At 43.8% G+C, this 12,336-nt stretch overlaps 1 pseudogene; it reads left to right on the top strand.

Moving 5' to 3' along the window:
• Positions 1-4,146: 4,146 nt before the first annotated feature.
• LOC102919727 (PRELI domain-containing protein 1, mitochondrial-like) lies at positions 4,147-4,788 on the top strand (annotated as a pseudogene).
• Positions 4,789-12,336: the final 7,548 nt, after the last annotated feature.

The following is a 12,336-nucleotide window of genomic DNA, read 5'->3' as shown; positions in this document are numbered from 1 at the left end:
CAATGGACTCAATCAATTCTTTCTGTGTTTTCATTGTGTCCTTCCTTCCCTGGGGCAGTATGAATCAGGCTTGTTGTCTAACATTAATGCTGAAATACTAAAGGAAATATGAGGAGCAAGTATAGATGATTTTAAGTATCACTCTGTAAATACTGTGGGTATATTGTGATGTAAATATATCTCAGAGCATTTAAAACTTTAAAACAATCGCTCAAACCAATTAGGCTGCTGATCAGAGTCCCTGCAAAGGTCAGAACTCCAGCGCCCACACCCAGAAGAGTGGCAGACCTGGGTGACAGACACCTCTCAGTGTGGCTCGTGGGGTGGGAAGAAACGAGAAATCCAATGGGGGGAGTGCTCAAAGACACAGTCTGAGAAAATGGAGACATTCTCGGTTTTCACCCACAGCCTCAGGGTGTTTTCAACTAAAAGATACTTAATAGACTCCCCTGAATCCAAAGACTTTATTTCAGAGGCAAGGGAACTAAGTACCACACTTCACAGGCTTCCTAATGTAGTCAATCAAGGGCCTTCTCCCCAGGCACAGGCTTGGCGCTATCATGGCCTGTTCTACAGCAGCATGGGGCCTGTCCACTTTTTTTCTTTTTCTTTTTTTTTTTTCTTCTTCTTTTTGAGTAATGTTGTGCTGATGACTTTAATTTTGAGCTGTTTAAGTCATGCTAAAGCATGTTGGAGAGTTCTAATACAGAACGTTTTATTCATTCTCTGTTTAAAAGTTTCAGCCACAGCAGAGTTAATTGAGGCTTCTTTATGATCTTGTACGATAAGAGCCGTTCCAACTGTCTTTTCTAATTATAATAAAGCCATGTGTCCTCTTGTGGATTGTTTGGCATAGTGTCCGAGTATTGATGGCTCGTGGGATTTTACGAAGATTAATTCAGATGAGCTCATAAGTTTGTTGGCGTAGGTGTCTAGTGGGTGTTCCCATCTGTGTGCAGCTGATATTGAGGATTTTCATATAATGACACCAAGTTGAGGCTTCCCTGCTCAGTGCTGCCTTCAGGTTCGATCATTAGTCTGAATCTGCATTCTTCCTGGAGCATCTTTTTATCATCTCAAATGAGACTGACAAGCTGAGATCGATGAATCATGGAAAAGCTACGTTCAATTTTCCTTCCATGTCCATGGGCTGATCCCCTCGACATTCGAGTTATATAACAAATGCTAGCATCTTCTGGCCAAGTCAATAGACATCAAGGGAAGAATAACTAACTGTGTTTCTATTCAGAAGGCAGCATGTGCTTCCAGTGGCACCAGTGGTCAAGTGAAAAGAAAGTCAGCCACTCACAATACAAGATTAAGAATTCCTACAGAAGTGAGAAAAAAAAAAAAACCACAGTGGTTTACAATTATGAAAATGTATTCATGGAGCCTGTTATTTCAAATGCTAACTAAAGAAATTAACTTAAAAATGAAGGGGAAAATACCTTTCAAAATGATTCACTGAGGGCTAGGTTAGTTCCATGGTAGAGCATGTGAGGAACATGCACAGGGCTCTGGGTTTGATACCCAGCACCACAAAAGTAAGTAAGATAGAATAAAATAGCATAACCCTTTGTTCTGCTAAACAACTGAGCCCACTCAGATTACCCTAAGAGAAATTTAACAAATAACCCCAAATGCCTAGTGAAATTGAAATCAACCTAGCTTTGATGAAAAATAGATATAAACATTTAGGGCTTATTTTTAATTCCTTTCACTTATAATATTTTAAATGTTTAGGGTTTTTTTTAATGTGTATGGGTGTTTTACCTGCATATATGACTCCTCAGCTTGTTCATGCAGTGCCCTCAGAGACCAGAAGATGGCGATAGATCCCCTGGGTCTCTAGTTACAGATGATTGTGAGTTCATGTGGGTCCTGGGAATTAACATGAGTCCTCTGGGAAAGCAGCCAGTGCTCTTAATCACTGAGCCATCTCTCCAAGATCTGGGAGGAATTGGGGAAGGGGAAACTGTAATCATAATATAGTGTATGGAAAAAATCTATTTTCAATTTTAAAAATTGCTTTAAATTTTTTTAATTATTTGAAAAACATTATTTAAAGCTACAATTGTATATCTGAAAGAGAATTTAAAGTGTAACCAAGCCAGATGTGGTAGCTCACACACGTAGTATCAGCATTCAAGATGCTGGGACAGGAGGATTGCCACAAGTTTGACACCAGCCTGAGCTACAGAGTACTATCCTATAAAAGAAAGAAAGAGAGAGAGAGAGAGAGAGAGAGAGAGAGAGAGAGAGAAGAAAAGAAAAGAAAAGAAAAGAAAAGAAAAGAAAAGAAAAGAAAAGAAAAGAAAAGAAAAGAAAAGAAAAGAAAAGAAAAGAAAAGAAAAGAAAAAAGAACTTGGAACTTGAAAGTAAAAATGCTTGACATCTCTTGAGCAATGAGCATGTGAGGAGAGGAATGCATGCTTCAGATGTAACCAGTGAAGACGCAGGCCTCACTCATATCCCAAGGATCGCCTCTTTATGTTGTTGGGCTTTTGGGGTTACTACTGGATCCTCACTAAGCACTTCTCTCCAGTTCCCAGACCGCTGCTATTCACTTTAGCAACAAGCCAATGACTTCTACAACATTAACCACAGGCCACATGGGCCACAAATAAAATGCTGATTGTTTCTGAACAGAACATTATCCTGATTGAAATTAGAAATCATCAGGGAAAGACCCTGCAAAGAACAGTGATAGATGGCTTGTTTAAGTGTTTGCCTGGCAAGCACGAGGACCTGAGTTCTAGACCCGGAACCCGGGCACAGTGAGGAACACTTGTAACCCCAGGACTGGAAAGATGGGGTGTACCTGAGCTGCTGTGCAGACAGTCTGGCTACTTGGCAAACAACAGACCAGTAAGAGACCCTGTGTCAAAAATAAAGATAAAAAGTGACTCGGTACCTGAGGAACAACACCTGAGGTTATCCATTCACCTCCATAGACATATGCACATGCGCACATGCACACACACACACACCCCTACATACACACATACCTACACACCTACACATACATCTACACACACATCTACACACACACACCTACACACACACACAAACCACACATCTACACATACACACACCTACACACACACACACAACATACACACAACACCCCTACACACACATCTACACACACACACACACACACACACACACACACACACAAACATCTACACACACACACACAGATAATGGTGTCTATATGTGAACAACAGACAAGTACAATATAAATATATATATATATTCCATAGTAAATTATTGGTGTGTCCCAACGAGGGGGAATTTTAAAAAGACGAGGATTGTATAATTTTGAAACAGTGATCTTTTACCAAGATAACTAATACTAGGAGTAACTTCAGTCTGAGGTTCAGGTTGCTGAGTCTATGTTTTGTAGAAGTACTTTTGTGTGAGGTTGTGGTGGCCTCTGTGTGGTTGTAAAAGGCTTTTCCAATAAGTGACCAGGCATAGGAATCCTTCCTTTATAACCTCTGGGCTTCATTAACATTGATTTCAACTCGGGTTGACATAGCAACTCCATTTTTAACTCTGAATGTGGTGATATGAATGAGAATGCCCCCCCCATAGGCGCAGACATTTGGACACTTGGTCCCCAGGTGGTGGTGCTCTCTAAGGAGGAGGTACATCCCTGGAAATGGGATCTGAGAGTTTATGACCTCTCTCCACTTTCAGTTCTCTCTTTCTCTGCTTCCTGTTTGCGGTTGAGGATGTGACCTCTCAGCCTCCTTCCTAGTCTGCCACTTGCCGCTACCCCTACCCACCATGATGGACTCTCATTCTTCTGGAATAACTGTAAGCCAGATTAAATTCTTCCATAAGCTGCCTTGGTAAGTAGTGATATTGTATCACAGCAACGTAAGAGTAACTGTACACTGACAATCCCCACTTTTTTCTAAGTATTATTTTTAAATAGCTACCTATTGAACAGAATAAATAATACTTGGTTGAGAAAATTCACAACCCTGTAGTCCCTACGGCCATGGTAGCAACTGGGGCCTAGTGCAGCAGAGGCTGTGGTATGAGCCTGGCAGACATTCAGCAAGCCCTGTCCACCCCTGGCTCTGCACCCTGATGCTGTGCTGCTATGGTGCTAGGCCTCCCCAGGCCGCAATGATGGTGACATATTTCCTGGGCCAGGACATGCTCTAAGTCTGTGGGACCAAGTGTTCACTGTGTGTGACAATGGTACCTGAATCCCTACAGCAAACATAGCTTAACCAAACACATAGTGCACCGGGAGGTGGCCCCTGACTGGAATCTTCTGTCCCAGATTCTTCACCAAGACCAAGAGGATGGCACATGGGGCAGAGCAACTGTTCCTGCCAGTGTTGCTCACTTGGTGCACATTCTGGAGGACTCTATTGTGGGACCACACAATCACATGACCACCTTCACCTGAGACATCAGCCACATCCAGCTTGTGGTATAGAGGAATGATGTGTTCACTGGGTGAACTCTGAAAACAGCTGCTGGACAGAAACCCATGGGAGGCCTTGGTCTCCTCTGGCTTATTTGGCATCCCCAGAGCTGTCCAGGAATTGGGTCTTGCCCATTTCAAAAGCAATGTGACCAAGACAATGAAGGATTTTGAGGACATCTTGGCAAAGCTATTAGGTGAGGCTTGTTCTAATACACTTGTTGAGACAGCAAAAGAAGCCAAAGAGGAAAAAAAAAAAAAAGGAAAAGAGATTGGCAACTACAGAGGAGGCTGAGGACCTGGCCAACAGGGCTGCCATGAAGCAGCAACAGCAGTAGGAACATGTGCCCCATAACACTTGATTTGATTGACCCAGGGGGGAGAAAGAAAGGAAGGAAGGAGGGAAGGAAGGAAGGAGGGAAGGAGGGAAGGAGGGAGGGAGGGAGGGGGGAGGGAGGGGGGGAGGGAGGGAGGGAGGGAGGGAGGGAGGAAGGAAGGAAGGAAGGAAGGAAGGAAGGAAAGAAAGAAAGAAAGAAAGAAAGAAAGAAAGAAAGAAAGAAAGAAAGAAAGAAAGAAAGAAAGAAAGAAAGAAAAGAAAGTTAGTTAGTTTAGGAAATCATTCAGAGTACCCACCCCAGGTGATAAGATGCCACCTAGGCACCACCATGCAGGTCCTATGCACTAAAGAGGGGAGAACGGGAGGAGAGAGTTTCTCCCGACATATTCCCAATGTCTCTCTGACTCCACTTGATGGTTCTCCTATCATATCCCTGAATGTCACTGGACACCATCGCCCTTAGCCTCAACAAAGCCAATAAGCAATGCCAGCTCCCTCTAGGCTCTGGACAACCTCATCCTATGTGGATATAGTTGGTATAGATATTAATGGGACACACAGCAACATTTTTGTTGTTGTGAGTGTCCTGAGGCTGATTTGGAAACGTCCTATTTAATGAGCTCAGTAAGTAGTCCTGTAAGATGTCAGAGAACAAAAAAAAAAAAAAAAAAAAAAATCGAGGAAGCACTTGATAAAGAGGGGATGATTGGAGGGAACAGGAAAAGAGGAGGGAGGAGAAACTGCTGTCGGGATGTAAAACAAATGAAAAAAAATTAATTAATGATAAAAAAAAGAAGGGAATGAGTGAGTGATCGGCAGAAAGTATCTATTCTTATGCCCATCACGAGGATCTTTGCCTCCAGCCTCTCGGCAGAGCCTTACTTAGCTCTATCAATCACAGTCCATTCCATCTTGTAAGTACTCAGTAGTTCAGTGTTTTATTTACTTATAATTCAGTCCAAGTTTCTAATCTTTAAAAATTAACCCCCATAATTGCACAAATTTTTTGTATTTTTACCTGATGTCATTGTTTCTTGTAACAAAACCTTTTCTGATTGAAAAAATTAACCTCTTGTTTATTTACTAGGAAAAAAGTGACAACTTCCTATTGTGTCCTGACAAGGTAAGTGATTGTCAGTATTAAAAAAAAAAAAAAAAAAAAAAACAGATTTTCACATGGAAAATATATTTTTACATACATGTATTAGTGGGGTTGATAGTATAAATTTCAGATAAATAAATAAAGTGTAAATGGCAGTTAAGAACAGTCACACTGAACTGGACAGAGGGCTTCATGGTTAAGAACAATTGCTGCTCTTGCAGAGGACCTGGGTTTGGTTCCGAGCACCCACATGTGCTATGGATGATTGATTGATAAATAAAATGCTGATTGGCCAGTAGCCAGACAGATAGTATAGGCGGGACAAAGAGAGAGGAGAGGTCTGGGAAGTAGATGGCTGAGACAGAGAGACACTGCCAGCCGCCGCCATGAGAAGATGTTAAGATACCGGTAAGCCATGAGCCACATGGCAACTTATAGATTAATAGAAATGGGTTAATTTAAGACATAAGAACAGCTATCTAGAAGCCTGAGCCATTAGGCCAAACAGTTTAAATAATATAAGTGTCTGTGTGTTTATTTTGTAAGTGGGCTGCGGGACTATGAGGGCTTGGAGGGACCCAGAGAGAAACTCTCCAGCTATACACACAGTGGTTCATAATTGTCTGTAAGTCCAGGGGATCTGATGCCCTAGGCAAAACACACACACACACATACACACACACACACACACACACACACACACACACACATACACACACACACACACACACACACACACACATAGACTCACTCATGCACACACAAATAAATCTAAAAAATTTTTAAAGAACAGTGGTATTGCTATGACCTTTAAAATAAATTAAACTTTATTTCATTTTGAAAGTTCTATTTAAAGTCTCTAATATCTTCTGACTAAAATGTCTGAGTTAATCTATTTTCTTCACTAAGATATATGTTCTGTCCTTTTGAAGCTTTTGCAACAAAACAAAACTATGTTTTTTATATATCATAATTCTTTGGAGCATTTACAAAACTAATCCATCTTGAGACAAAATGGAAACATAACTAAGCACTAGATATGGTTTGACTGGAACAATTACATTTACAGTAATTACAATATGTAATTGCTGAAATTATACATTGAGGGAGGCAACCATTTATTTACAAACATTATAAACACAAGAAAAACACTGACAGTTCATAACACTTAAATTCAACTGTGTGTGATACAAGGTGTCTTACAAAGCAAATATAGAATGAATTCCCTTACGACTTCTGGCGTCTGGGTAAGTCTTTTTCCTATTTGTGCTACTTCTAATTTATTCTTTCAATACACGAATCTGAGCCAGAGGAGTGACTTTAAAAACTCTATGACAATCTGCAGTTTTTGAGATGAAGTCGATGTCTGTGAAATCCTGTCAGATCTTCACAGGGGACTGGCTCCTGCCAGCTTCTCTCTCTCCTTAAGGAAGGCAAACAGATGCCTCCTTCATCACCATGTGACCTTCATCCCATACTGCTCCTCAGGGGTGCCCTTAACCAGAACAAGCCCAGGCTCTGGGCTATTGGGAGTTCTAGGGCCTAGATGCAGCCTAGAAGACTGTTTTCCCTCTGATTTGGAGAGGTGTGAGAGCCAACATTACATTTTAAGTTTTAATGACTATGCCTAAGAGATCCATGAAACAAAAATGCCTCCGATCTGCAAGCCCCTTGAGCAAGAACAGATAGTTCCTGAAATGCTGGAGGCTCTTGTTTCTGGGAGATAACAAGCCACATTTTCACTCTCCTAAACAAATGTGTTTCACTCATCTGCACGGGATGTGTTTGATCACTGTCAGGGTCCATGAATCACCCCACAAAAGACGACTGCTCAGGTATGCAAATGCAAAAGCAAGTGTGTTTATTTCTCGAGAGAAAAATTCCTGCATGCAGGGGTCAGCCACACAACAAAATGGTGGTGACTCCAAGAGAAGCTGTCAGAATCCTTTTAAGCACAGCGGGGGGGGGGGGGGGGGGCGGGATTCCAGGGACAATTAGGTCATCTCCAACAAAGCTGATTGGCTAAACAAGCAACGGTTACATTAGTTTAAACTTGATGGGCTGTGGCATCTTTAGACATGTCAGGAGATGCCCAGAGACGTATCAAAAAGAAAGGGGGGGTGGAGGTAAGCAGGGTCTGCCCTTTTCTGGTTGGCCGGCTCCAGCCTGCCAGCATTGAGCAGGCTGCTGAGCTTGGGAGCCAGCCTGGGAGGAGACCAAATGGAGAAGTAGCAGAACGGAAGTGCAGAGCTGGGTGCTGTGCCAAAGACCTGCGCTGAGGCAAGCCAGAGCGGCCAGCTGGGGTTAGGCCCCTAGCTCTGCGCCCACACTCACCTAGGGTATCCTGCCTCCACGCTACCACCAGCAGCCATTGTAATCACATGTGGGCAGGAGGTTCACAGACAGGAAATATGTCAGGATCTACGCTTGCTCCTAATTGGATGTTGGCTGGAGATACGTCAAGATGTATGCTTGCTCCTGATTGAACCTGATAGGAAATACTTAAGCAGCTGCAAAACTTGAATTGGGGCCATTTTTTTCTGGGAAACCAGAGACGAACCTGGCCAGAGCCCAGCCACTTGGCCAGTGTTTAATTAAAGCTTGCTTCAGATTTGGCATTAAACTGTGGTGGTGATCTTGTTCTCAACTGGTAGATTTAACAATGAGATCTTCTCGCGCAGATGACCCTGGAATCTGGCTATCAGGGGCCGAGAACACATGAGGTGAACTTTGAAGTGTGCATGCACTGACAGTTCCCCCACAGCTCCGGGACCTGAGCAGTAACTAAATTCTTCTGGGGAGGGTCCTTTTCTGAGTGACGGAGGTGCCTCTTTATTTAAGGATATCACCACTGCCTCTGACCTGGAAGACTATGGACTCTCAAAGGCTAGCCATGGAAACTTGCAAGGAGATTTTCTAGGTAAGGGTCTTGCCTGGTCTCAATGATGATGTTTCCGGCATCCTGGAAACCAGCTTTGTGCTGCTTCATCAAACCGAGGTGATAACCCGGAAGTGGTCGTGCCCCAGCAATGGGCTTGCAGAGCATCTGTAGAGTGTGGTTCGTGGGCGGCGGCAGAGATTCAAAACGGTGTCTGTGGCCCTCCAGTGGCTGTTGGTGAAATAATAGTAAGGCTTTTGGGGACTGTGCGGTCTCTTTGGGGGGGGGGGGGTGACCATAGGTAAATAAACAAGACGCAAGCTGCATTTCTGGCCTGGGTCAGGCTCCTGTTGCACACTCTGCCTGGAGAGAAGAAACAAAAGATTTCCAAAGAACAGTCCTTCGTGTTGGGGAGCTTGAAGGAAGCTTGTGTCCCGATCACATCATCAGAAAGCAGGAAGAGGCTGAAGTCAGAAATTTTTAAAAACGGGGTATGACTAGTCAGTCAGTGGTGGCGCAGGCCTTTAATCCCAGCACTCAGGAGGCAGAGGCAGGCGGATCTCTGAGTGTTCAAGGACTGGTCTACAAAGTGAGTTCCAGGACAGCCAGGGCTGGTACACAGAGAAACCTTGTCTAAAAAAAAAAAAAAAAAAAAAAAACCTTAAAGCAGAAAGAAAGGAAGGAGATTTTCCTGGGGACATACACAAACACAAACTGTGCCCTGGGATCCCACAAATGCTTCCCTCTCTCCTGGAATTTACGTGTGAGAGAAGGAAAGACTTGAGAAAATCCTGTATCACAAGCTGTAATGAACCGGTGAGCACTAGGGGCCTCCGCATTGGGTTAGGGCTTACCCCTGGCCCCGACAGTTTATAGGCAGACTTTTATTCTAAGGTTTTTATTGTTAATTACTATAGACGGTGACAAAAATAAATGAAGACACTGTAAAAGATTAAGAAACCTTACCTGAGTCTTAAAAACACGGCCCACCCAGGACTCCAGTTCCTGACTTTTTTTCCCCTCGAGTCATAATGAAGTCACAGTGTTTACTTTGAATTGAAAACAATAATTATGAAGAAAAATAATCCATTTCAAGGGTGTCTTCAGCGTGATGGGACTGCACAAAAAAAACGTAAGCCTCTGTCCAGCCGGCGTGGAGCACATGAAGGGGCATCAGCCGTGTTGTCTCGGGACTCAGTCTGGTCTTTTAACCACCGCTTCCGGCTCCATGAAGCCTGTTCAGCAGGGACCGCTACTGATCATAAAGACACAGGGGTCGACTCTGACCAGGTCTTCTCATTCTCCCTGCAGCTCCTCAATAGTTGGGAAGTGACTAAGGAAAAGTGGAAGGGGTTAGGTGGTGGCACCATCAGAATTAATGGTAAGGAGCAGTATGGGAAGGAAGGAGAGCTGAGGTCGCCACTAAGTTCCTGTCGCTTCACTAAAAGAAAAAAGAATTCCCGAGGATCAGCAGCGAGAGTGGCCAGCTCAGAGCAAGCAAAGGCAGCAGGCCACAAACTTGGTGTTAGGCCTCTTCTAAGTGAGGAGACTGAGATGCAGAGGTTAAGAGAAATGCTCATGGGCGTAGCAGTGGTACAGTGCTTCTCTGGTATGAATGAGACCCTGGGTTCTTTCCTAGCACTGTTTGGTGGAGTGTGATGGGGGGGGCGGGGAGGAAGGAAGGAAAGAAGGGAGAGAGGGAGAGAAGGAGAGAGGGGGAGGGGAGAGAGAGGGGGAGGGAGGGAGAGAGGAGGGAAAGAGGGAGGGAGGAGAGAGAGAGAGAGAGACAGAGAGAGAGAGAGAGAGAGAGAGAGAGAGAGAGAGAGAGAGAGAGAGAGAGAGAGAGAGAGGATGGAAGGAGGATACCCAAGCTTACCCAGCTGTAAACTACAAATCATTCCCTGCATTCAGATCAGTTTGACTCAAACCTAACTCCCAGCCTCTCCCGCAGAACACCCCCTTCCAAAGCCTGGGGTCTTAGTCCCTGAGGTGCTTGCTAGCATACAGATCACTGCCTTACCCCAAAACATCAGAATCCGTCTCTCATAAAGGAAAATCAAGTCCCACTGGGGACAGCACATTCAGGTCAGCAATCTGATTTTAATAAAGAGGCTGGGTTAGCCCTTCAGAGAGGGCCCTGTCTCTAAAACCTTGTGTCCCCCTTGCGTTCAGAAGGTGCAGACTACGCACAGACTGAAGCAGAGACGGTGCCTGTGGGTTTATCGCCATCACCTGGTGAACTCCATGTGACTGCCGTGTGTGAATTATTCTCCTGAAATATGTGATCACCGCATTATAAAACTCTAATTGTTTTTTCCTATCCTGCATGAACTGCCTGGAAGATGAGATGCAAATTAACGCATAATATGATGATAGCTGCTCTCATCCTATTCAAAAGTATTTTTCTTTTCCAACAGACTCAGCTAAGTGACCCTTATTTTGTTTAATTTACAATATCCTATTCCAGCCCCCAGAACCAGGAAAGACCATGAATAGCCAAAGCAAATCTTTGGAAGTAAGAATGTAGCTGGAAGGTATCACAATACCCAAATTCAAGTTAAACTAGGGGAATAGAGTGATGAAAAAACAACAACAGCCTGGTGCTGGCATAAAAACAGACAACCAGACAGATGGAGCAGAACAGAGGACCCAGAAATAAACCAGCAAAGCTATGGTCATTGTGCTGGCTAGTTTCATGTCAACCTGACACAAATCAGAGTCGTTTGGGAAGAGGGAACTTCGGTTGAGAAAACACCCACACCAGACTGGCCTCTGAGCAAGCCTGTGGTGCGTTTTCTTGACTGATGGTCCATCTTGATTGGTGGTTGATGGGGTAGGGCCAGCTCACTGTGGGCAGTGTCACCCATGGGCTGGTGCTCCTTGGAGCTATCATAAAGCAGGCTGAGCAAGTCGTAGGGAACAGTAAGCGACACTCTCCTATAGCCTCTACATCATCTCCTGTCTTGTTCCAGTTACTGCCCTGACTTCCCGCAGTGATGGACTCAAAAAGAATCTACAAACTGAAATAAACCCTTTCCTCCCCAAGTTGCTCTTGGTCATGGTGTATTAGCACAACGATAGAAACCTAACTAAGGCACCCATCTAATTTTTGACAAAAGCACTGGGGAGTGGGGGAGGTATTGGGGGGGGGATGATTGCCTATTCAACAAATGGTACTGGTAAAACTGGCTATCCACCAACAGAAGAATAAAATTAGATTCATATCTTTCACTTTGTGTGAAAATGAATTCAAAAGACATCAAAGCCCTTAATTTAAAACATGAAATGCTGAAGCTCCTAAACAAAAGCCTATGAAATAGACTTCGAGACACTGGGGTCAGCAAAAGCTTTCTGAATAGAAAGACCTTCAGTAGCTCAGGAACCAGCCCCAAGGATGGGATGACATGAAATCAAGGTTTCTGCATGCAAAGAAAAATATCAGGAAAGCACACAGACAGCCCACAGAACAGGAGGAAATCTTTGCCAACTACATTTCAGATGATTCAGAATTTATAAATAAAAAAACTCAGAAATTAAATGCAAAGGGAATAAAACTGTCAATCAACAAG

This window comes from Peromyscus maniculatus, chromosome 14 (assembly GCF_049852395.1).
Source record: "Peromyscus maniculatus bairdii isolate BWxNUB_F1_BW_parent chromosome 14, HU_Pman_BW_mat_3.1, whole genome shotgun sequence".
NCBI classification, from domain to species: Eukaryota; Metazoa; Chordata; class Mammalia; order Rodentia; family Cricetidae; genus Peromyscus; species Peromyscus maniculatus.
Note: the sequence above shows the minus strand (reverse complement) of the source record. Positions and strands in the feature narration are given on the sequence as shown.